This window comes from Tachyglossus aculeatus, chromosome 14 (assembly GCF_015852505.1).
Source record: "Tachyglossus aculeatus isolate mTacAcu1 chromosome 14, mTacAcu1.pri, whole genome shotgun sequence".
Lineage (NCBI taxonomy): Eukaryota > Metazoa > Chordata > Mammalia > Monotremata > Tachyglossidae > Tachyglossus > Tachyglossus aculeatus.
The window spans coordinates 28,957,170-28,982,667 of NC_052079.1; the positions used below are offsets into that span (position 1 = coordinate 28,957,170).

At 44.8% G+C, this 25,498-nt stretch overlaps 1 long non-coding RNA gene across 1 annotated transcript in view; it reads left to right on the forward strand.

Annotated features, from left to right (window-relative positions):
- The window catches only part of LOC119937283, a 40,333-nt gene that overhangs the window by 354 nt on the left and 14,481 nt on the right, over positions 1–25,498 (forward strand). Inside the window, exon 2 of the long non-coding RNA XR_005453966.1 lies at positions 1,951–2,123. This is a non-coding gene — a long non-coding RNA (uncharacterized LOC119937283). The remainder of the gene's footprint in view (positions 1–1,950; positions 2,124–25,498) is intronic.

Here is a 25,498-nt window from a genome sequence, read left to right on the forward strand (position 1 = left end):
TAATAATAATAATAATAATGGTATTTATTAAACACTTACTATGTGCCTAGCACTGTTCTAAGCAGCGTGGCTTAGTGACAAGAGCGTGGGCTTGGGAGTCAGAGGTTGTGGGTTCTAATGCTGGCTCCGCCACCTATCAGCTGTGTGACTTTGGGCAAGTCACTTTACTTTTCTGTGCCTCAGTTCCCTCATCTGTAAAATGGGGATTAAGATTGTAAACCCCACGTGGGACAACCTGATGGCCTTGTATCTACCCCAGCGCTTAGAACAGTACTTGGCACATAGTAAGCACTTAACATATACCATCATCATCATCATCATCACTGGGGGAGAGACAAGATTATCAGGGTTGGACACAGACCCTGTCCCACACAGGGCTCACAGTCTCAATGCCCATTTTGCATATGAGGTAACTGAAGCATAGAGAAGTTACATGACTTGCCCAAGGTCTCATGGAGCCGGTATTAGAACCCGGGTCATTCTGACTCCCAGGCCAGTACTTTATTCATTAGGGACACTCTGCTTCTCTAGCTAAATCCGTACCCAGTCACCGGTGGTGGTGGTAGTAACAAGGGATGAAATGAGGAACGTGTCTTAGTGGAAAGAGCACAGGCCTGGGAGTCAGAGAACCTGGATTCTACTCCTGGCTCTGCTATTTGCTTTCTGTGAGACCTTAGGCAAGTCACTTAACTTCTCTGTTCCTCAGTTTATTCAACTGCAAAATGGGGACTCAATATCCAGTCTTCCTCCTACTTAGACTGTGAGCCTCATGTCGGACAGTCACTATGTCCAACCCAGTGAACTTCTGTCTACCCCAGAGTTAAGAACAGTACTTGTACTTGGTACTGGTTAAGCACTTACTGTGTGTCAAGCACTGTTCCAAGTGCTGGGGTGGATACAAGATAACCAGGTTGGACACAGTCCCTCTCCCACATGGGGCTCATGGTCCAAGTAGGAGGGAGAAGGATTTAATCCCCTCTTTACAGTCGAGGAAACTGAAGCACAGACAAGTTAGGTGGAGAAGCAGCGTGGCTCAGTGGGAAAAGCACGGGCTTCGGAGTCAGAGGTCAGGGGTTCAAATCCCAGCTCCACCAGTTGTCAGCTGTGTGACTTTGGGCAAGTCACTTAACTTCTCTGTGCCTCAGTTACCTCATCTGTAAAATGGGGATTAAGACTGTGAGCCCCCCATGGGACAACCTGATCACCTTGTAACCTCCCCAGTGCTTTGCGCATAGTAGCGCTTAATAAATGCCATCATTATTATTAGGTCACATAGTGGAGCAGTGGTGGAACTGGGATTAGAACCCAGGTCCTCTGATTCCGAGGCGTGTGCTCTTTCCACTAGGCCATGCTGCTTCTCACATACTGCTTTACAAACACCACAATAAAAATAAATAATAATAATAATCCTCTGCTGCCAAGTTCTTGGTGGTTCCATGAACTTCCAGGGAGTTGCATAAGGTTAAGGCCTAAATGACCTTGGAAGTTGAAGCCAGCCATGAGGAAGCTAAGAGGGCAGGGACAACCATTGGTTTCCTCAAGCTTACACTGCCACAACTCAAATGGGCCTGACAGTGAACAGCTGGGTAAGATGGAGCTGTCTCTCTCTCTCTCTCTCTCTCTCTCTCTCTCTCTCTCTCTCTCTCTCTCTCTCTCTCTCTTATTTATTAAGTGCTTACTATGTGCCAGGCAGTGTACTAAGTGCAAGGGTAGACACAAGGATGGACAAAGTCCCCATCCCACATGGGGCTCACAGTCTTAATCTCCATTTTACAGATGAGGTAACTGAGGCCCAGAGACGTGAAACAACTTGTCCAAGGTCCCAGCAGACAAGTGGAGGAGCTGGGATTAGAACCCAGGCCCTTTCCTTACCCTCAGAGCCTCCGGGCCTGGTGTCCGCCCAGCCCTTGGATCTGTTGTTACCTCTGCTGCCACTGGTTGTCTTTTCAGAAGATTCCAGCTTGGAGTAATTCCCCAGAGCCACAAACCTCAGAGAGCAGCACCTCTAAGAGCAGAGCTGTTGCAAAGCCAAGATTGCAAGCCAGAGGAAGAGAAATGACCTGGAAGGAAGGGCAGGCTGGTTGCCTGGCCCTCCTGTTTCGTCCCAAGACAAGACGTCCCTGGTGAGTAGTGTTAGTGTGTGTGTGTGTGTGTGTGTGTGTGTGTGTGTGTGTGTGTGTGTGTCTTGGGGGGGCGGATTGCCAAGGGGTGGGGTGTGTGGGTTGAGGGAGATGGTGGGAAAGAGGGATGGCATCCCTCTTATCTCCTCTCTCTCTTCTCCTTCATCCTTTCCCTTCTCCACTCTCCCTGCCTGTCCAGCTCATTCTCTTTCACTAGCCATCTCTCTCCTCCCTTGCCTATCCTTCTCTCTCCTATCAATCAATTAATCATATTTATTGAGTGCTTACTGTGTGCAGAGCACTCTACTAAGCACTTGGGAGAGTACAATACAACAATATCACTTCTCTGGCCCCACCCCGATTGAATCAATCAATGGTATTTATTGACCATTACTGGGTCCAGAGCATCATCATCATCAATCGTATTTATTGAGCGCTTACTATGTACAGAGCACTGTACTAAGCGCTTGTTCCAAGAACTTGGGAGAATACACTACAAAAAATTTGGAAGATATGTTCCCTGCCCACAGTGAGCTTACATCCGAAAGGTTTGAAGCTCTAACAAAGCCCTGCAAAAGGACAGTCTTTCCCACTAGAGCTGTGTGTATTAGTGTGTATTTGTGCTTGTGTGGTTTGGGCTGAGATACTTTCCTCAGTGAGAGAGTTTGTATCTGACCATGCCTCTTTCTCTGCCTCCCTTTTCCTGCCTTTTTTTCTTCCTTGCTACCAACTTACTTGATCCAGTGGCCCCTACTTGTGATTCCATTTTTATCTCCAGACAACCTGGTCACTTTAGGAAGGGAATTCTGGCCCCAAAACCTTCCAATGAAGGGTTAGAGCTGGGGTTTCAAAGACCTGTTCCTCTTCACCTTAACCAGGCCTAAGATTTTTCCCCTTCCTTTGTCCTGCTGGTGTCCCTGGATGAGTTTAAGTGGGCTTGTGTTTATATAATTCTGTTCTTCCCATTTTCCCACACGGGAAGCAGCATGGCCTGATGGCTAGAGCACAGGCCTGGGAGTCAGAAGGGCCTGGGTTCTCGTTCCAGTTCTGCTATGTGCCTGCTGTGAGACCTAGGGCAAGTCACTTCACTTCTCTGTGCCTCAGTTCCCTCATCTGTAAAATGGGAATGAAAACTGTGAGTCCATGTGGACAGGAACTGTGTCCAACCTGATTAGCTTGTCTCTACCCCAGCACTTAGTACAGAGCCTGGAACATAGTAAGCACTTAACAAATACCATAAAAACATTAGTCATTCCTCACTGACCTTGGGGACAAGATCTGCCCTACTCTTTGCAACTCCATACCCTGCTTCCCTGAAGCAGTGTGGCCTAATGGAAAGAGGACAGGCCTGGGAGACAGAGGGTCTGGGTTCTAATCCTGGCTCTGCCAATTGCTTGCTGTGTGACCTTGGGCTAGTCACTTCTCTATGCCTCAATTACCTTATCTGTAAAATGGGGATTGAGATTGTGAGCCCCATGTGGGACAGGGTCTGTGTCCAGACCGATTTACTTGTATCCACCACAGTGCCTGGCACATAGCAGGCGCTTAACAAATGCCATGATTATTATTATTATTATTCTCTGTGCTTTTTTTTATAATGGCATTTATTAAGCACTTACTATGTGCAAAGCACTATTCTAAGCACTGGGGAGGTTACAAGGTGATCAGGTTGTCCCACGGGGGGCTCACAGTCTTCATTTGGTTTCGTTCTCTGTCTCCCCCTTTTAGACTGTGAGCCCACTGTTGGGTAGGGACTGTCTCTATATGTTGCCAATTTGTACTTCCCAAGCGCTTAGTACAGTGCTCTGCACATAGTAAGCGCTCAATAAATATGATTGATGATGATGATGATCCCCATTTTACAGATGAGGTAACTGAGGCACAGAGAAACTAAGTGACTTGCCCAAAGTCACACAGCCGACAATTGGCGGAGCCAGGATTTGAACCCATGACCTCTGACTCCAAAGCCCGTGCTCTTTCAGTTTCCTCAGCTGTAAAATGAAGATTCAATACCCGTCCTCCCTCCTTCTTCAGAGTGTGAGCCTCCATGTGGGACAGGGACTGTGTCTGACCTAATTAACTTGTACTTACCCCAGTGTTTAGAACACGGTTTGACCCTTAGTAAATGCTCATCAAGTACCATAAAGCACATAAACAAACGCAGCACCCAATCCAATCTGTTCCACTCTTGCCCATGCCAGCCAAGGAGGTGATGCCCCACCAGCGACAGTAACATCTGGCAGTCAGTCAATCATATTTATCAAGTCCTTACTGTGTGCAGAGAACTGTACTGAGCGCTTGGGAGAGGACAGTATAACAATATAGCAGACACATTCCCTGCCCACAGTGAGCTTCCAGTCTAGAGGATCTGCAGGGGATTTGCCTGGGGTGGTCCAGGCTTCTGTCCTGTGGGTCCTGGTCCACTACAGCACCCCCTCTGTCCCTCGTTCTGTCCAGTAGGTGGAGCAAAGGACAGTGGAACAATTTGGATATCACCCCCTAAATCAGCGTGTGCCTTCCCCCCTCCCAGCCCCACAGATCTTATGTACTTATCTCTAATTTCTTTATTTGTATTAATGTCCATCTCCCCCTCTGGACTGTAAGCTTGTCGTGAGCAGGGAATGTGTCTGTTGCTTGTGATTTTGTACTCTCCCAAGCGCTTAGTACAGTGCTCCGCATATGGGAAGTGCTCAGTAAATACCGTGGAATGATTAGGGGGTGGGCCCAGTCTCAGGACTCATCCCCTTGCTGGTCTGAGGAGAAATGGCAGACTGGGGTTAAAAAAAATCTTTACTAGTCTGTACTAAGCACTCCTCCTGTCCTGGGCACCCTGTTTCCATGTCCCTGTTCTTCCAGGCAAACGCTGCACCCCATACAGGACTCTCCCTGTGGATACTCTGTCCTCTGGCCAGCCTGAGCCCTACTTCTTCCATTTCCTCCTCCCCAGTGCCTTCCCTGCACCCCAACTCCAGTCATCCTCCCCCCACTGAGCTGCCTCCTCCTATGTCCTTATGTCCTGTCTCTTCCCACCCCCATTCACCTGCCCTGTGTCTTGAGGAGCAGTGTTGCCTGGTGGAAAGAGCACAGACCTTGGGAGTCAGAGGACCTGGGTTCTAATCCCGGCTCTGCCACTTGCCTGCTGTGTGACTGGGCAAGTCACTTAACTTCTTTTTGCCTCAGTTTCCTAATCTGTAAAATGGGGAGTCAATCTCTGTTCTCCCTCCTACTTAGACTGTAAGACCCATATGGGACAGGGATTGTGCCTGACCTAATAGACTTGTATCTACCCCAGCGCTTAGAACAGGGCTTAACACTTAGTAAGAGCTTCAGAAATACCATTCATTCTTTCATTCATTCAATCATATTTATTGAGTGCTTACTGTGTGCAGAACACTGTACTAAGTGCTTGGAAAGTACAGTTCAGTAATAAAGAGAGACAATCCCTGCCCTCACCAGGCTTACAGTCTAGAAGGAGGGAGACAGATATCAAAACAAGTTAACAGGCATCAATATAAATCAATAGAATTATAAATATATGCACATCAAAGCAAGTACACAGGCATCAAAATAAACAAACAGAATTTTGGATATATACATATATACATAAGTGCTGTGGAATGAAGAGAGGTGAGTAGAGCAAAGGGAGTGAGTTGAGGCGGTGTGGAGGGGAAAGGGAGTTGAGGAAAAGGGGGGCTTAGTCTGGGAAGGCCTCCTGGAGGAGATGAGCCTTCAGTAGGGTTTTGAAGGGGGGAAGACTGATTGGCAAAATGAGGAGGCAGGGCATTCCAGGCCAGAGGTAGGACATGGGCCAGGGGTTGACAGCAAAACAGACAAGAACGAGGCACAGTGAGAAGGTTGGCACCAGAGGAGTGGAGTGTTCAGGCTGGGATGTAGAAGGAGAGAAGGGAGGTGAGCTAAGAAGGGGCAAGGTGATGGAGAGCTTTGAAGTGATAGGAGTTTTTATTTGATACCACTAATGTTGTTATTATTATTATTGTTATCATTATTCTGTCCCTTGGGCTGGGTCTTTGATGGCCAGTTAGTCCAAAAGTAGCTCAGGTGCCTTGTTCTATTACCCTCTGTCTTGGGCCTAGCACCAGTCCTTAGAATATCAGAGGAGCACTCTGTCGATCTCGTACCACTAACCCACAGCCCTGGATCCACCTCCACAGTCTTTCTTCATTCCTGTTCATGAGCCTCAGAGCGCTGCTGGCAGAAATCTAGATACCAGGCTGACTTAGATATCAGAGTGACTTAGCCTCTGACCTGGATCGCCCTCCTTCTTCTTGTCTGACAGACAATTACACTTCCCTCCTTCAAAGCCTTATTGAAGGCACGTCTCTTCCAAGAGGCCTTCCCTAAGTCCTCATTTCCTCTTCTCCCACTTGGCACACAGTAAGCATTCAATAAATATGATTGATTGATCTGCATCTGAATTAATGTGCAATGATACAGGATAGGTTACTGCCTATGGGCCTTTCATTTTTTTTTTACAGTGTTTGTTAAGCACTTATTATGTGCCTGGCACTGTACTAAATGCTAAGGTGGATACAAGCAAACTGTGTTGGACACAGTCCCTGTCCCGCATAGGGCTCACAGTCTTAATCCCCATTTTACAGATGAGGTAACTGAGGCACTCCAAAGTGAAGTGACTTGCCCAAAGCCACACAGCAAAGTGGAGGAGTCAGGATTAGAACACATGACCTTCTGAATCCCAGGCCCCTGCTCTCTATCCACTATGCCAGGCTGCTTCCCTATTAGACACAAGCTAATCAGGTTGGACACAGTCCATGTTCCACATTGGATTCACAATATTAATCCCAATTTTACAGCTGAGGGAATTGCGCCGTGGAGAAGTAGAGTGACTTGCCCAAGTTCACACAGCGGACAAGGGACTGAGCTGGGCTAAAAACCCAGGTCTTTCTGAGGCCCAGGCCCATGATCTGTCCACTAGGCCAAGCTCAATTCAGCCAGTGATCCAGATGGCCATCCAAGCTTCCTTTAGGATTTTGCATTGGGAGTGAACAGCATTAGAAAAGCAATCACCCCCTCTTTCAATAGTTAGTGCTGACTTAATTTGTACTCAACCAATATAAAAAAGGTAGAATGCTTAATATTAATAGAAAAACCAATGGTTTTTTTCCAAAGCAAATCACTGCAAGTATTGTAATCAAATGGAACGGTACTAAATTGTCACATAGGACAGTATGTCTAAAACAGAACCATTTGCTAGTGAAAGAAGCCCATTTTAATCTTTTTATTAAATAAAGGAGGACCAAATTCCTTAGACGAAAATGGTACCCTGGGATGTTTTTTTAAGGAGGATTATATTTAGGAGTTGCCAACACCCGAACGAAAAACATTCCACAGTATTTAGAAACAATTGCACTTACAAGCTGTCTGCATTCTCTGTTACTGTTGTTTCTGACTAAAAATAGTAGTATTCAAAATGTTTCTCAAGGGCTCATTTGTTCCCATTAGAAATGACTTCTAATATGACAAACGATGGCTAAGGAAGTAATTAATAACTTCAGAACAGGAAAATGAGCAGCAAGAGGGACTGAAATCCTCAAAAGCTAATTTTGTTTAACCCAAAGATCCTCAGAAAAAAGAAAAATATAAAGGAGGAGAAATCATTTTCAGTTGTACCATCAACTGCCCTTAGATAAGCAGCATGGCTCAGTGGAAAGAGCATGGGTTTTGGAGTCAGAGGTCATGGGTTCAAATCCTGGCTCTGCCAATTGTCAGCTGTGTGACTTTGGGCAAATCACTTAACTTCTCTGTGCCTCAGTTCCCTCATCTGTAAAATGGGGATTAAGACTGTAAACCCCCCGTGGGACAACCTGATCACCTTGTAAACTCCCCACACTTAGAACAGTGCTTTGCACATAGGAAGCGCTTAATAAATGCCATCATCATCATTATTATTATTAAATATAGAATTAGAGTCTAAAGTCTTTATTTTTATCACCATTATTATTAATGGTATGTATTGAGTGTTTTCTGTGTTCAGAGCACTGTATTAAGCACTTGGGAGAGTACTATATAAGAGAGTTGGTAGACATGTTCCCTGCATCATTCATCCTCATACTGCTTTTGAAACAGGATTTACTCTGGAAGAAATGCCTCATGGTTCTGAGTAAATTTCTTTTATTCTCTATTAACTTCACATTAAAAATAATCAGGAGGGGTCTTACTTAAATGTAGCGTGTCTTGCAGAAGTGAAAGTAAACTGGACTGGTCTGATACACCATATCGGTAAAATAATAAGTCCCAGCATGCCGTCCCACAATGAATAATTAGGAAGTGGGTGGTTTTTTCTTTTATGGAGTTGGCACTGAACCTCCCTCTGTGGAAATATCAGGATGGGGAGCGGTGGGACATCTGATCCAGGAGTTGTGGAGTTGTGGGATTGGGGGCTTTGGCTTGGAGAATCCATAAGGGCATGGAGATGGGACTGTCCCAAACTGGATTCAGGGGGTGGTGCTCAGAGTTGAGGGTGTGAAGGGTTGGAGGTAGTCCCGATACAGTGCCCGGGCCAAGGCACAGGGCTCAGCCTGCAGAGCACCTAGTAGTTGGCCACCAGCAGTACCAGCTGTTCATTTGTCCAATGGTACTTGTTAAGTGTGCACTATGTGTCAAGAGCTGTTCTGAGCCCTGGGGTTGGTGCAGGTTAGTTACGTCAGACACTGTCCTTGTCCTGCATTCGTTCAATCCTATTTATTCAATCATATTTATTGAATGCTCACTGTGTGCAGAGCACTGTAAAGCGTATGGGGGCAGAGTTTGGGAGGAAAGGTAAGGAGCTCTGTTTTGGACATGTTGAGTTTGAGGTGGCGGGAGGACATCCAAGTACAGATGTTCTGAAGGCAGGAGGAGATGCGAACCTGGAGGGAGGGGGTAAGAACAGCAGAGGAGATATAGATATGGGTGTCATCTGCATGGAGATGATAGTTGAAGCCATGGGAGCAAAGGGAGTGAGTGTAGATGGAGAATAGAAGGGGACCAAAAACTGAACCTTGAGGAACCCTTACAGTTAGGGGATGAGAAGGGAAGGACGAGCCCATGAAGGAGACTGAGAATGAATGGACAGAGAGATAATAACAATAATAATAATAATAATAATAATGATAATAATAATAATGGTATTTGTTAAGTGCTTACTATGTGCCAAACACTATTCTAAGCGCTAGGGTAGATACAAGGTAATCGGGTTGTCCCATGTGGGGCTCACAGTCTTAATCCCCATTTTACAGATGAGCTAACTGAGGACAGAGAAGTGAAGTGACTTGCCCAAGGTCACACATCAGACAAGTGGCAGAGCCAGGATTAGTACCCATGACCTTTGGCTCCCAAGCCCATGCTCTTTCCACTAAGCCACGCTGCAGGAGAGGACGGAGTCAGTGAAGCCAAGGTTGGATAGTGTTGAGGAGAAGGTGTCAAAGGCATCTGAGAGGTCAAGGAGGATTAGGATGGAGTAGGAGCCACTGGATTTGGCAAGAAGGAGGTCATTGGTCCAAGTCCAAGGGAGCCATGTTCCCTTGAGAGCCCACAAATTCACCCAGCCTTCACCCTCCATCTCTGTCCCAACTCACTTTATGCTTGCCAACAGCCCAATATCTCCCATTTTCTGTTCCTCAGGGACCCCCCCTTCGCTGCCCCCATCACCCATAAAGCCTGTGGATTAATCCAGCCATGATGTCAGTGCCTGGTGTAATGAAAGCGACATCATGGCTATTTTCTTCAGTGTCCATCTAAGTGAGAAGCAGCATGGCCTACTGGATAGAGGATGAGCCTGGGTGTCAGAAGGACCTGGGTTCTAATCCTGGCTCTGCCACTGGTCAGCTATATGACCTTGGGCAAGTCGCTTCACTTCTCTGGGCCTTGGTTCCCTCCTCTGTAAAATGGGGATTAAGACTGTGAGCTTCATGTGAGACAGGGACTGTGTCCAACCTGATTTGATGGTATCTTACCCCAGCATTTAGTACAGTGCCTATCTCATAGTAAGTACTTAACAAATACCATTATTATTACTATTAGTGTCCCAGCATAACAGTAAAAATAAGTTTACTTCCATCGTTGGTTTTGTTGGTTTTGAGGTCAAAGAAGAAGAAGTAGCATGGCCTAGTGGAAAGAGCATGGGCCTGGGAGTTAGAGGACCTGGGTTTTAATCGTGGCTCTGCCACATGTCTTCCATCCCCCCAACACTCACCCCATCAAAAGCTGGGTAACAGCAAACATATCAGTTAATGGGTTCCCTACTGCTTTGTTTCTCCAGCCTTATCAAAGACCATCCCCTTCTCACCATCCTATCCAACCTTGGCTTCACAGACTCTGTCCTTTCCTGGTTCTCCTCTTATCTCTCCAGCCCTTCATTCTCAGTCTCCTTTGTGGGCTCCTCCTCCCCCTCTCATCCCCTTACTGTAGGGGTTCCTCAAGGGTCAGTTCTTGGTTCCCTTCTTTTCTCTATCTACACTCACTCCCTTGGTGAACTCATTCGCTCCCATGGCTTCAACTATCATCTCTATGCTGATGACACCCAAATCTACATCTCTGCCCCTGCTCTCTCTCCCTCCCTTCAGGCTCGGATCTCCTCCTGCCTTCAGGACATCTCCATCTGGATGTCTGCCCGCCAGTATGTCCAAGACTGAACTCCTTATCTTCCCTCCCAAACCCTGCCCTCTCCGACTTTCCCATCACTGTAGATGGCACTACCATCCTTCCCATCTCACAAGCTGCAACCTTGGTGTCATCCTTGACCCTGCCTTCCCATTCACCCCCCACATCCAATCAATCACCAAAACCTGCTGGTCTCACCTCCACTACATCGCCAAGATCCTCCCTTTCCTCTCCATCCAAACCACTACCTTGCTGGTTCAATCTCTCATCCTATCCCAACTGGACTACTGTATCAGCCTCCTCTCTGATCTCTCATCCTCCTGTCTCTCCCCACTTCAGTTTATACTTCACGCTGCTGCCCGGATCATCTTTGTGCAGAAATGCTTTGGGCATGTTACTCCCCTCCTCAAAAATCTCCAGTGGCTACCAGTCAACCTACGCATCAGGCAAAAACTCCTCACTCTCGGTTTCAAGGCTCTCCATCACCTCACCCCCTCCTACCTCACCTCCCTTCTCTCCTTCTCCAACTTAGCCAGCACCCTCCGCTTCTCTGCTGCTAATCTCCTCACCGTGCCTCGTTCTCGCCTGTCCCGCAGTCAACCCCTGGCCCACATCATCCCCCTGGCCTGGAATGCCCTCCCTCCCCACGTCAGCCAGGCTGGCTCTCTTCCTCCCTTCAAGGCCCTACTGAGAGCTCACCTCCTCCAGGAGGCCTTCCCAGACTGAGCCCCCTCCTTCCTCTCCCCCTCCTCCCCCTCTCCATTCCCCCCACCTTACCTCCCTTCCCCAGAGTACCTGCATATATGTATATATGTTTGTACATATTTATTACTCTATATATTGATTTATTTTACTTGTACATATCTATTCTATTTATTTTATTTTGTTAATATGTTTGGTTTTGTTCTCTGTCTCCCCTTTCTAGACTGTGAGCCCACTGTTGGGTAGGGACCGTCTCTATATGTTGCCAACCTGTACTTCCCAAGCGCTTAGTACAGTGTTCTGCACACAGTAAGTGCTCAATAAATACAATTGATTGATTGATTGATTGTAACCTCCCCAGTGCTTAGAACCGTGCTTTGCACATAGGAAGCGCTTAACAAAAACCATTATTATTATTATTATTATTATTATTATTATTATTATTAGTGGAAAAAAGTACGAGCCTGGGAGTCAAAGGATCTGGGTTCTAATCTTGGCCCCTGCTTGCCTGCTGTGAGAACTGTAAGTCACTTACCTTCTCTGTGCCACAGCACCCCATCTTTACACTCGGGATTTAATACCTGTTCTCCCTCCTACTTAGACTGAGAGCCCCATATGGGACCTGATTATCTTGTATCTACCCTAGCACCTAAAACAGTCCTCGGCACATAATAAGCACTTAACAAACTCATCGTGGGCAGAGAATGTGTGTGTTTATTATTATATCGTACTATCCTAAGCACTTAGTACAGTGCTCTGCACATAGTAAGCACTCAATAAATATGATTGAATGAATGAATATTATTATTATTATTATGAGCCAGTGTAGCGCTTCTCTGTCCAAGAAATACCCCACTTACCCATGACAAGACTGCTGTCCCTGGACAACTGAAATGTTCGGTTCCATGCCACTGTACAGGTCACCCTCTCTTCCATCCGCTGCTGTCAAGAAAGGCACCACAGAAAAGCCCCATGACAACATCTTCCCACCCCAGTTCACTATTGAATTAGCTCTTGTTCTCTTGTAAATGTGTTGTAAGTAGTGAAAAATGCTGCTTGGCTCCATTGCTTTTATGGATTTTCCACTCTTCACGCTAAATTAAGATGCTTAAAGTGGGTTAGGGAGTGGAGCCTCTAGGGTGTATGGATTCTCCCTGGGGATGGGATCTACACAGGGTATGTGCCAAGCAGGCAAGAAAGCCAAAAATATATGGATGGGGGAAGGAGAGCTAGGGAGAAACAGTTAAGACCTAGTGGTAGACCACAGGCCTGGGAGTCAGAAGGACCTGGGTTCTAATCCTGGCTCCTCCAACGTTCTGCTGTGGGGCAAGTCGCTTCACTTATCTGTGCCACAGTTATCTCATCTGTAAAATAGGTATTGAAACCGTGATCTCTATGTGGAACAGGGACTGTGTCCACCCTGATTAGCTTATATCCACCTGAGCGCTTAGAATAGACTAGACTCGAGACTGTAAGCTTCTTGTAGGGAGGGAATGTGTCTGCTTATTGTTGTATTGTACTCTCCCAAGTGCTTAATACAGTGCCCTGAGCACTGTAAGCACTCAATAAATATGAATGAAGAGTGCTTGACATATAGTAAGCGCTTAACAAATACCATCATCATTATTATTTTTAGTGAGAGGGACCTGAGAGGCACAGAGTGGCTCAGGAGCACAGACATAGAGGGAGAGGGATGCAAAGAAAGACACAAAGAGACTCATATGCAGAGGCTTAAGGGTGCCACAGATGCAGTCAGCAATATAAGACCCACACAAAGACACAGAGAGAGAGAGAAAATAACAGATGTAACAGGCATAGAGAGGGGCATGTGTAGAGAGACACACAGGTAGCCGGAAATAATACTAATAACTGTGGTATTTGTTAAGTGCTTACTATGTACTAGGCACTGTACTAAGCTCTGGGTGGAAACAAGCAAATCAGGTTGGACACAGTTCCTGTCCCACTTGGGGCTGACAGTTTCGATCCTCATTTTACAGATGAAGCAATTGAGGCCCAGAGAAGTGAAGTGATTCGCCGAAGGTCACACAGCAGACTGGTGGCAGAGCCAGGATTAGAACAAAGATGACTCTCAGGCCCATGTTCTATCCATCAGGCCACGCTGCTTCCCTAGCGGGAAAATGAGAGGTACAGAATTATATAAACACAAGCACACTTAAACACATCCAAACTGCTCTTTTATATTCCCTCACAGACTCAGTCACTCTGCTGACAGCCAATCATAGCAGTACCTAAGGGAGAGACAATTTGGTGCTTCTCAAATACTGAGTTAAAGTTTCATAAAATATAAATAGGAACTAACACTTCAAAATTTCACTTGGGCCATTCATTTCTTCTTTTCCCTTCACAGCATTATGTGCAGAGCATTTTTCTAGGCACATGGCAGAGTATAAGAAAACGAAACCTGTGGTTTCTGCCCTTATGGATCCATTCATTCACCCATTCATTCACTCGTATTTATTGAGTGCTTACTTTGTGCAGAGTACTGTACTAAGCGCTTGGAAAGTACAATTGGGCAACAAGCAGAGACAATCCCCACCCAACAACGGGCTCACAGGCTAGAAGATCCAATAATCGGGGGGTGGTCAGATAGACATAAATTGAGCTGGGAGAGAAACATAGATGCAAGTAGAATAGAGTACCTAAATCAATGTATACATAATTGATTAGTAGGATGACATGGCAGGGAATGTGGGAATTAGCTGGGAAGTGCTTCCTTCTTGGATATAGGTAGTCTTCTCATAAATTACCAAATCAGTCAGTCGTATTTATTGAGTGCTTACTGTGTGCAGAGCACTGTGCTAAACGCTTGGGAGGGTACAATATCACAATGAAGAGACACATTCTCTGCCCACAACGAGCTTACAGTCTAGGAGGACCTGTCGGTCCAGAGTCATTTGGGACCTAACTAGGAAATGTTTGGGGTTCTCCATCAACAATGTGTCGCAATGTTAGTTGACCAAATGAAGGTTTTGCTTAACAAATGCTGCAAATATGGAAAATGTCTTGATGTGGAGCCCAGCAAAGGACCCTCTATATTAATATTGGAAGTATCTGTAACCAAGTACCCACAAGAGCTGCTCAATAGCTCATCAGCCATTGTGGTTAGCTTTTTCCCCTCGTTTTGCTTCAAAAAATTGTTTTTAAATTGCTAAAAAGGCACTGTGACCCTTAAAGTCTGTTATTTATTAACAGCAGTTATGTTGTGGTGAGGTTGTTTGAAATGCCCAGTGCAAAATTGCTGACTTTCAGATGTTTGTATCTCAGCAGGGGTGTCTTTTACTGGGCGATTGCAGGAATAAGGGCTCAGATCATTTAAGTACCACTCTGCCTCTGTTTGTCAGCCAATAGTGAATGAAACTTAATAGTCCAGAAAAAAATTCCAGACATCCTTTAAACATCTTAGATGACATATTTTCAAAGGCTCAGAACTCGACTTTTTTAAGTAGTGGATCTTCATCCTAGACTGTAAGCTCATTGTGGGCAGGGAATGTGTCTGCTAATCTTGTTGCACTGTACTTCCCCAATCACTTAGTATAGTGCTTTGCACAAAGTAAGCGCTCAATCAATACCAATGATTAATTGATTCATATGACAAGTTTTAGTACAACCCAAGTGAATGGGGTATATATATATATGTATACACATATGAGTGGGATGTCAGTCAATCATCATAATAATAATGATGGCATTTATTAAGCACTTACTATGTGCAAAGCACTGTCTAAGCGCTGTGGGGGATACAAGATGATCACATTGTCCCACATGGGGCTCACAGTCTTAATCCCCATTTTACATATGAGGTAACTGAGGGTCAGAGAAGTGAAGTGACTTGCCCAAGGTAACACAGCAGACATGTGGGGGAGCCGAGATTAGAACCCATGACCTCTGACTCCCAAGCCTGTGCTCTTTCCACTGAGTCACACTGCTTCTCCTTTGTTGAGCACTTACTATGTGCAGAGCACTGTACTAAGGTTTGGGAGAGTACAATCTAAGAATAAACAAACACGTTCCCTGCCCCAAAAGAGCTTACAGTCTAGATAGGGAGACAAACATTAGTATCAGCAGCGTGGCTCAGTGGAAAGAGCATGGGCTTTGGAGTCAGAGGTCATGGGTTCAAATCCCAGCTCTGCCAGTTGTCAGCCGTGTGACTGAGCAAGTCACTTAACTTCTCTGTGTCTCAGTTACCTCATCTGTAAAATGGGGATGAAGACTTTGAGCTCCCCGTGGGACAATCTGATCACCTCGTAACCTCCCCAGCACTTAGAACAGTGCTTTGCACATAGTAAGCGCTTAATAAATGCCATTATTATTATTATTATCAATAAATGAATCACAGATATGTATACAAGTGCTGTGGGGCTGGATGGGGGGATGACTAAAGGGAGCAAGTTGGAGCGATGCAGAAGGGAGTGGGAGAAGAGGAAAGGAGGGCTTAGTCAGGGAAGGCCTCTTGGAGGAGATGTGCTTTCAATAAGGCTTTGAGGGAAGGCAGAGTAATTGTATGTCAGATATGAGGAGGGAGGGCATTTAAGGCAGGATGTGGGTGAGAGGTTGGCAGAGACATAGAGGAAATGGAGGCAGAGTGAAAAGGTTAGCAATTAGAGGAGCAAAGTGCGCCTGCTGGGTGGTAGGAGGAGAGTAGCTAGGTGAGGTGGGATGAGGCAAGGTGACTGTGTGCTTTAAAGCCAATGGGATACATCTTTCATCTAGAGACTGTAGCTTGCTTTCACATAGAAGTGACTGAGACTTCTAGACTGAAAGCTCATTATGGGCAGGGAACGTGTCTGCTAATTCTTTTGTATCACACTCCCCCAAGCGGTTAGAACAACAGTGCTGTGCACATAGTCAATGTTCGATAAATGCCCCTGATTGATTGATTTAATAGTTTCTACTACTTATAATAATAATTATAATAACAATAGAGGTATTTAAGTACTTACTATGTGCCAAAAACCATGCTAGGTGCTGAGGTAGATATAAGATAATCAGGTCAGATTCAGTCCCTGTCCCACATGAATAGACTCATAGTCTACCAACCTGATTTAACAAGAGGAAGCCTCATTAATGTATGTTTGAGAGTTCTGACAAAAATGACAAATGAATACCAATATTTATCTCCTGAGGAGACATTTAACATATATTTTTTTTCTGAGCAGTAAACCAGAAAAACAAAATAAGAATCACATTACTAATGAAAATATACTACAGTGCAGTTATGTGGAAATCAGAGTGGGGATGTTAATTTTAATTCTAGCTTCTCATTCAGAACAGTTAAACCCAAAGGAGGGTAAGGATGTATTTCATATTACCTTTCAAAAGTCACATAAGGATTGTACACTTCACTCCTCTAAAGCCAATCTGCTTACTGTGCCTTGATCTCATCTATCTATCTCACCGCTGACCTCTTGCCTGCATCCCACCTCTTGGCATGGAATGCCCTCCCTCTTCGTATCTGACAGACGATCTCTCTCCCCACCTTCAAAACCTTATTGAAGGCTTATCTCCTCCAAGAGGCCTTCCCTGACCAAGCCCTTATTTCCTCTACTCCCACTCCCTTCTGTGTTACCCCTCTAGGGATGATACCCAAATCTACATCTCCAGCCGTGATCTCTCTCCCTCTCTCCAGTCTTGCATCTCCTCCTGCCTTCAAGACATCTCTACTTGGATGTCCTCCCATCACCTCAAACATAACATGTCCAAAACATAGCTCCTGTCTTCCCACCCAAACCCTGTCCTCCCTGTGATATTCCCATCACTGTAGACAGCACCACCATCCTTCCTGTCTCACAAGCTCATAACCTTGGTGTTATCCTTGACTCCTCTCTGTCATTCAACCCACATATTCAACCCATCACTAAATCCTGTCAGTCCCACCTTCATAACATCACTGAAATCTACCCTTTCCTCTTCATCCAAACTGCTACCATGTTAATACAATCATTCATCCTATCCACCCTGGATTACTGCCTCAGCTTCCTTGCTGACCTCCCAGCCTCCTGTTTCTCCCCACTCCAATCCACCCTTCACTCTGCTGTCAGGATCATTTTTCTACAGAAATGTTCAGGACCTGTCAGCTGCTCCTCAAAAAAACTCCAGTTGTTGCCCATCCACCTCCACATCAAACAAAAACTCTTCACCATTGGTTTTAAAGCCTTCCACCACCTTGCCCCCTCCTAATCACCTTGCTACTCTCCTACTACAACCCAGCCCACACACTCCGCTCCTCTGATGCTAACCTTCTCACTGTGCCTCAGTCTCACCACTCTCACGCCAATCTCTAGCCCACATTATGCCTCTGGCCTGGAATGCCCTCCCTCCTCAAATCTGACAGACAATTACTCTCCCCCCACTTCAAAGCCTTACTGAAGGCACATCTCCTCCAAGAGGCCTTCTCAGACTAAGCCCCACTTTTCTATATCTCCTATTCCCTTCTGCTTCGCCTCGACTTACTCTTTTTGCTGTTCTCCCCTCCCAGCCTCACAGCACTTATGCACATATCTGTCATTTTATTTATTTATTTTGATGTCTGTCTCCCCTCATCTAGACTGTAAGCTAGTTGTGGGCAGGGAATAAGACTGTTTATTGTTGTATTGTACTCTCCCAAGCGTTTAGTACAGTGCTCTTCACTCAGTACGTGCTCAATAAATATGATTGAATGAATGAAACACTGCCCTTGGATTTGCACCCTTTAATCACCCTTCCCTCAGCCCCACAGCACTTACGGATATAGCCATAATTTATTTATTTAATATGTTTACCAACTCTGTTATATTGTGCTCTCCCAAACACTTAGTACAGTGCTCTGCATACAGCAAGTTCTCAATAAATATGGCTGATTGATTGAATACACCAAAATGATAGGGATCTGGTGGTATGGAGGTAGAGCCTCTAGGCTGCTGTGCTGCTGAAAGGTCTGATTTGAGTCAAAAGCCAACCCCAGCCCCTCACTTACTTTAGCCGACATCACCACTTACCTCCATGGGGAAAATACTGGGCCAGTTATGGATGCGTACAAAAGTGCTGTGGGGCTGAGGAAGGGATGAAAAAAGGGAGCAAATCCAAGTGCAAGGGTGATGCAGAAGGGAGTGGGAGAAGAGGAAATCAGGGCTTAGTTGGGGAAGGCCTCTTGGAGGAGATGTGTTTCTACTAAGGTTCTGAAGGTGGGAAGAGTGATATCTGCTGGATTTCAAGAGGGAGGGTATTCCAGGCCAGGGGCAGGGCGAGGACGAGATGTCGGTGGTGATCGAGATACACTGAGTAGGTTGGAATTAGAAGAGCAAAGTGTTTGGGCTGGGTGGTAGTAGGAAATCAGGGAGGTAAGGTTGAGGGGCAAAGTGATTGAGTACTCAAAGTGATTAAGTGCTTCTCAGCTGATGGCAAGGAGTTGGTTGGACTTAGTCCATGTCCCAGGTGGGGCTCATGATCATAACCCTCATTTTACAGATAAGGTAACTGAGGCACAGAGAAGTGAAGTGACTTGCCCAAGGTCACACAGCAGAGAAGTGGTGGAGCTCTGACTCCCAGGCCCATCTTCTATCCACTAGGCTACGTTGCTTCTCAATCCTTTGGCAATCCTTAGACTTTACTAGATCACCCAGATTTTGCATGTAATAGCAAAGCAATTCTCCAGCTTCGACCCCATACATCAAGTGAACCTGGGATCAACCCTAACTAAACCAGCCAATCAGAACAAACAAATATAGACACGTTTCCTGGAAAGTTGTGCAATTCTCTGGGAAACTTGCCCATATAAACATAGCCAACAGTTAAACCAGCAAAACTGGGAGACGGATATTTGAAGGGACTGAGTGAAAAACAATTGCAGAATACAGCAAATATTCCATCAGTAGAGGGAATTATTGATTTTCCTATTTCCATTGGAATCTGATTTTAAAATAGTAGTGTTATATTTTTGATTCATATTCAGCCCTTGGTCAATTAAGACCTCTTTAAGTCTGTTTCTACTATCCTTAGACCTAGCTGTCTTTCTACAGCCTATATTGTACACTCTCTGTTGAATTCATTGTATTTTTGGAGGCTAATTTTCTTCATTGACCAATTAAGAATTTTATTCCTGTTTACCAAAATATTAGCCATCTTGCCTGATTTTATCTGCAACCTCAATGGCCATAATGTCGGCTCCTTCCCCATGTCTCTAATAAGGATACTGAGTAGTGAGTGTCACGTTCTAATTTCTTTTTTTAAAAAACATTGGTGCTTGTTAAGCACTTACTACATGCCATCAATCATTCAATTGAATGCTTACTGTGTCCAGAGCACGGTACTAAGAGCTAGGGAGAGTACAAAATAACAGCGTTGGTAGACATTCCCTATCCACAATGAGCTTACAGGGGACAATGAGGGGACAGTCTATTGTCTAGGACTGTACTAAGCATTGGGATAGATACAGGCTAATCAGGTTGAACACAGTCCATATGCCACTTGGGGCTTACAGTCTTAATCCCCGTTTTACAGATGAGGTAACTGAAGCACAGAAAAGTGAAATGAGTTGCCCTAGGTCACACACAGCAGATGAGGCAGAGAGGGGATTAGAACCCAGGTCCTTCGGACTCCCAGGCCCGTGCTCTATCTAGTAGACCACACTGCTTCTCTCCCCTGTGGGTATGCCTCAAAGGTTGATGCCCAGGAACATAACTGAGCATCTCAAATCAGTAGTGCCTCGACTTCACAGTAGTATGCATTATAATACAGTAGATTGGAAATCCTTTGAGGGCAGAGATCATATCTACTTATTCTACTGTATTCTCCCAAGTGCTTAATGCAGTGTTTTGCATAAAGTAAGAACTCAATAAATAGCAACGATTGATTGCTGGAATGATTCTTCTCCTTCCAAGCTGTTACTACACTGATCCAAGCACTTATCATTTCCCACCTTGACAACCGCACGAGTCTCCTTGCTTACCTCCCTAACTCCTGTCTTTCACTGTACATCACTCTGCTGCCCTGATCGTTTTTCAAAAAAACCCCATCAGTCTATGTCTCCCCATAGCTCAAAAACTGTCAATCATTGCCCATCCACCTCCACCTCAAACAGAAACTCCTGACTATTAACTTTAAAGCAATCACCTCTTTCCTTCCTATATTATCTCTCTCATCTTCTACTACAACCCAAGTCGCACACTCCAGCCATCTAACTCCAACCTACTCTCTGTACCTCCATCTGGCCCATCCTGACGCTGACCCCTTGTCCACATCCTCCCTTGGATCTGGAAGCCCCTCCCCATTGACACTCTCCCCACTTTCACAACCATCCTAAAATTTCATCCCCTCCAAAAAGCCTTCGCCTCATTTTCCCTATCAACCCTCCCTTGTGTTGTCTATGCACTTGGCTGTGAACCCCTTAAGCACTTTGATACTCACCACAGCCTCAAAGCGCTTATGTAAACATCCTTATACTGTTCTATTTCTCCCCCCATCTGTAATTTATTTTAATGTCTGTCTCCCTCTGTAGACTGCAACCACACTGTGCGCAGGGATCATATCCATCAACTCTATTTCATTGCATTTTCCCAAGTCGTGTTATACTCTCCCAAATATTTAGTAGTAATAATAATAATGATATTTCTTAGGAACTTCCTATGTGCCAGGCACTGTACTAAGCGCTGGGGTGGATCCATGCAAATCGAGTTGGACACAGTCCCTATCCCATGTGGGTCTCTCTCAATCCCAATTTTACAGATGAGGTAACTGAGGACCAAAGAAGTGAAGTTACTTGCCCAAGTTCACACAGCAGACAGGTGGGAGAGTCAGGATTAGAACCCAGTCCTCTGGCACTCAGGCCCATGCTCTTCCACTAGACCCCACTACTTTCTGTGGCCCAGTTCGGCATGTTTGGGAGATGTGAAGAGGCACAGTGTCACATCCAATGAACTGGTATCACTGAATGCCATCTGGCTGGTTCTTGTGGTCTTAGGGCTAGTAACCACTTCCTCAGAGTTATCCAAGGGCTAGGAGACCAATGCTGTCGGCTTCCATGTACAGGAGGAGGCAGGGCTTCAACATGTTCTGTCAGACTGCTGTCCTGTAGGCCATAGAGTCAATGGTGAGAACCGCGTGACTATAAAACATCCGCTCCGAGGTTCTGTTGGTGGTGGCAAGGGGATTACAGAGAAGGACAGCATAAAACTACAGTTCCTAGGAGGCAGATTCACCATACTTCATAGTTGTAAAGGACTGTTCTGTGTGGAGCCAGCCCCCACAATTTTCTGGGACAGCCAAGTAAGGAATCCTCGCCTCTTTGACTCGCTGACACTGCTAGGGGAGGGAGCACCTCCAATTCGGATCCCAGCCGTGGCCTAAGGACTTAAGGGTTGTGAATTTCTCTCTTGGCATGGAATCAAGCTGTGTGGGAAGGTAGACTGAGGAAGTAAGTAGGAGCTTCTGATTTATTTTTGTGTTTGTGATTTTAATCTGAATTTTCTCTTGCTTTCAATCAACAGTAGTTACTGAGCACTTACTATATGAAGAGCACTATACTAAGAGCTTGGGAGAGTAAAAAAGCATAAGTCAACTTGATTCCTGCCCTCAACTCAAGGAGCTTAGAATCTTATGGGGAAGATAAACATTAAATAATGGTAATTATGTTAACTGTTAAATTCATTCATTCATTCAATCATATTTATTGAGCGCTTACTGTGTGCAGAGCACTTTTACTAAGCACTTGGGAAGTACAAGTTGGCAACATACAGAGACGGTCCCTACCCAACAATGGGCTCACAGTCTAGAAGGGAGAGACAGGCAACAAAACGAAACATGTGGACAGATGTCAAGTCATCAGAATAAATAGAAATAAAGCTAGATGCACGTCATTAACAAAGTAAATAGAATAGTAAATATGTACAAGTAAAATAGAGTAATAAATCTGTACAAACATATATACAGGTGCTGTGGGGAGAGGAAGGAGGTAGGGCGGGGGGGATGGGGAGGAGGAGAGGAAAAAGGGGGCTCAATCTGGGGTTATAGACTGGAAATTACAGGAAAGGGAAGCAACTGTGTATGAAGAAATATACACAAGTGATGTCGAGGGCCAAGTGTGCTGTGGTGGGGCGGGGAAGGGGGGAGTGTGTACCTAAATGCTTAAGGGATATGAACTCAAGGGTGTAGGTGATGCAGTAGGAAGGGAAAACAGCATGAGGAGTTGAGAGGGAGAGATAGGAAAGAAAGTTGAGAGAGTTAGATAGGAAAAGCTTCCTAGGGGAGATGGGATTTTCATAGGGTTTTTTAGATGGGAAGAAGGCTGGTCTGTCAGACATGAAGAGAGAGGAAAGGGGAGGAAATTTCAAGCAGGAGGGAGGCTATGAACAAAGGGTCAACAATGAGAGAGATGAGGATGAGGCACAGTGAGTATGTTAGTATTAGCAGAGCAAAACGTGTGGGCTACGTTGTAGTGGGAGAGAGGATAGATTGGGGAGAGACAGCTAATTGAGTGCCTTTTTGAGTAAATTTTTTTTAGCAAAACATTATTTCCTGGCTCAGATTTCCACTTGGAAATATTCTTTTTCAGCATATGGTACTCTCCCAAGCTCTCAATAAATACAGTTGACGGACTGACATTCACTGAGATTTATGCAGATCTTATATTCGGACTGTGGTTTCCCATGTTCCTTCCAAATGTCTGGTTTGGTGGAGGGATCCTTTTGCTTCCCTTTTGGGATATTTTAGCAAGAAGGTTCCCATCTCAGAAATCTAATTTGAATAAAATGGCTCCCACAAAAGGAACTTCTTGCAGTAATTCCAAGGAAAAGATGTGAAATATGCATAATTTTACAAGGAAACTAATACTTTCTTCAGAACATGGAGAGGCTACCACAAGATTTGCTCCAATTCACAAATCTGTGAGCTGGAGAAATCCCTTACCAGCCCTGAAAGGAACAATATGCTACACAGGGAAGATTTTTAGTGGTCAGTCAGTCAATCACATTTATTGAGCACTTACTGGGTGCAGAGCATTATACTAAGCATTTGGGAGAGTACTATACAGCATAAACTACTTTTGAATTTAGAAAGATCCAACCTTTTCCAAATGGCAGATTGAAAGACCAGAAACTGTTTTGCAGAAGGCTCAATTGGCTCCAGCTTATTTTAGCAGGAATAAGCAGGTCTCAAAAACCTGAATCTCTCACCTTCAGAATGAGTTTCAACAAGGTTTTGGAGACTCAGGGAACTCAGATGGCTCCTCTTATCCAAGTTTCAGTGTGAGGCAATCCTACTGGGTTAGTGGCGATTATATACTCAAAGAGAGGAATCACCTGTGGTCTCAGTCTGTTAGCATCAATTGATTTCCACAATGTACCAGCTACAGTCGACAGTTTGAGCAATGCTCTCTGACTGTAGTTTCCTTGATTGTTGATTAAGAGATCTGATGGTGCTTTCTTGGTTCAGATAGATTTCGTCTTTCACTTTGCCTATGTAACCTGTTACTCCGGCAAAGATAACAACATCGTTGGCAAGGCTATTTGCAAGAATAAGGCAAATTTTCTGGAACATACTAGGTGAGGTTGAGAAATCCTTGTTGGAGGTCTTAAAGAAAAGGGCTCTCTTCCATTTGGGATGACGTATGTGTGATTCTTCCTGAAAGCAGAGGTGGAACTACAGAGTCAAGATTCTTCCAGACATACAATTCTACATTAACATGCCGTCAATTACGCCAACAAAATCAATCAATCAGTTATTTATTGAGCACTTACTGTGTGTAGAGCCTTGTACTAAAGCGCTTGGGAGAGTTCAGTAAAACAGAGTTGGTAAACATGATCCCTTCCCTTGAGGAGCTTACAATTTAGGGGATCGTTTCACAACTGGATACACTAAGAAGGTGAATATCTGGACACGCCAAAAGTTACTTTTACAAAGGAGAAGGGAAAAGTAACTAAAATTCACTTTTGTGAGCCATAAAAAAAATGATAGACTCGACTAGTATAATAATACCTGGACTAGATTGCAATCTCTGTGGGAACAGGGACCAGGTCCTCTCTACATTCTATCATTTACTTTCACATCTTTCTCTCTGCTAGATTGTATACGCCTCCTCTTAACACTATTGTACCCTCCCACGCGCTTAGTCCAGTGTTCTGCACACAGTAAGGCACTCAATAAATACTATTGATTGATCACTCTATTCTTAGAACCAAGTATAGAGAGGGGTGGACTGTGATTGCTCAATAAATTACAATTGAATAATCTTGTAACTAAAAAGTTTACTTTGAAAAATTTCCCAAACTTCACTTTGCCCCAGGCTTGTTTCTTTCTGTCTTAAGCAATAACAGGGAGTAAAAAATACTCATCTATTCTCTGAGCTACTAAAATTGGGAGAGGATGCCCAATTGCACAGTGTTATTACTGATTTAAATAGTATTACGAGCGCACGTGATGCCTTTCAAAACATGACACCCCAGTGAACAAAATGTTGTATTGCATATAGAGCATTGGCCTGAAAGTCAGAAGGTCATGCTTTCTAGTCCTGACTCTACCACTTGTCAGCTGTGTGACCCTGGGCAAGTCACTTAACTTCTCTGTGCCTCAGTTACCTCATCTGTATAATGGGGATTAAAACTGTAGACCTCATGTGGGACAGGGACTGTGTCAACCTGATTATCTGTATCTACCCCAGAGCTTAGTACAGTGCTCTGCAAACAGTAAATATGATTGAATGAATGAAAGTAAGCCTGGTGTGGGCAGGGATTGTCTCTATTGCTGAACTGTACTTTCCAAGTGCTTAGTACAGTGCTCTGCACACCATAAGTACTCAATAAATTATTAATAAATACAATCAAATGAAGGAATGAATTAGTAAGTGCTTAATAATTACTATTGTCATTATTATCATATTTATTGATCAGCATTTACTGTTTGTAGAGCACTATACTAAGCACTTGGGAGAGCACAGAGCATACAGGGATGAGTTGATAGACACGTCCATGACTACAAGAACCTTACAGTCTAGAGATGGAGTTAGACATCGATATAAATAAATAAATTACGGATATGCACATAAGTGCTGTGGGGAGAGGTGAATAAAA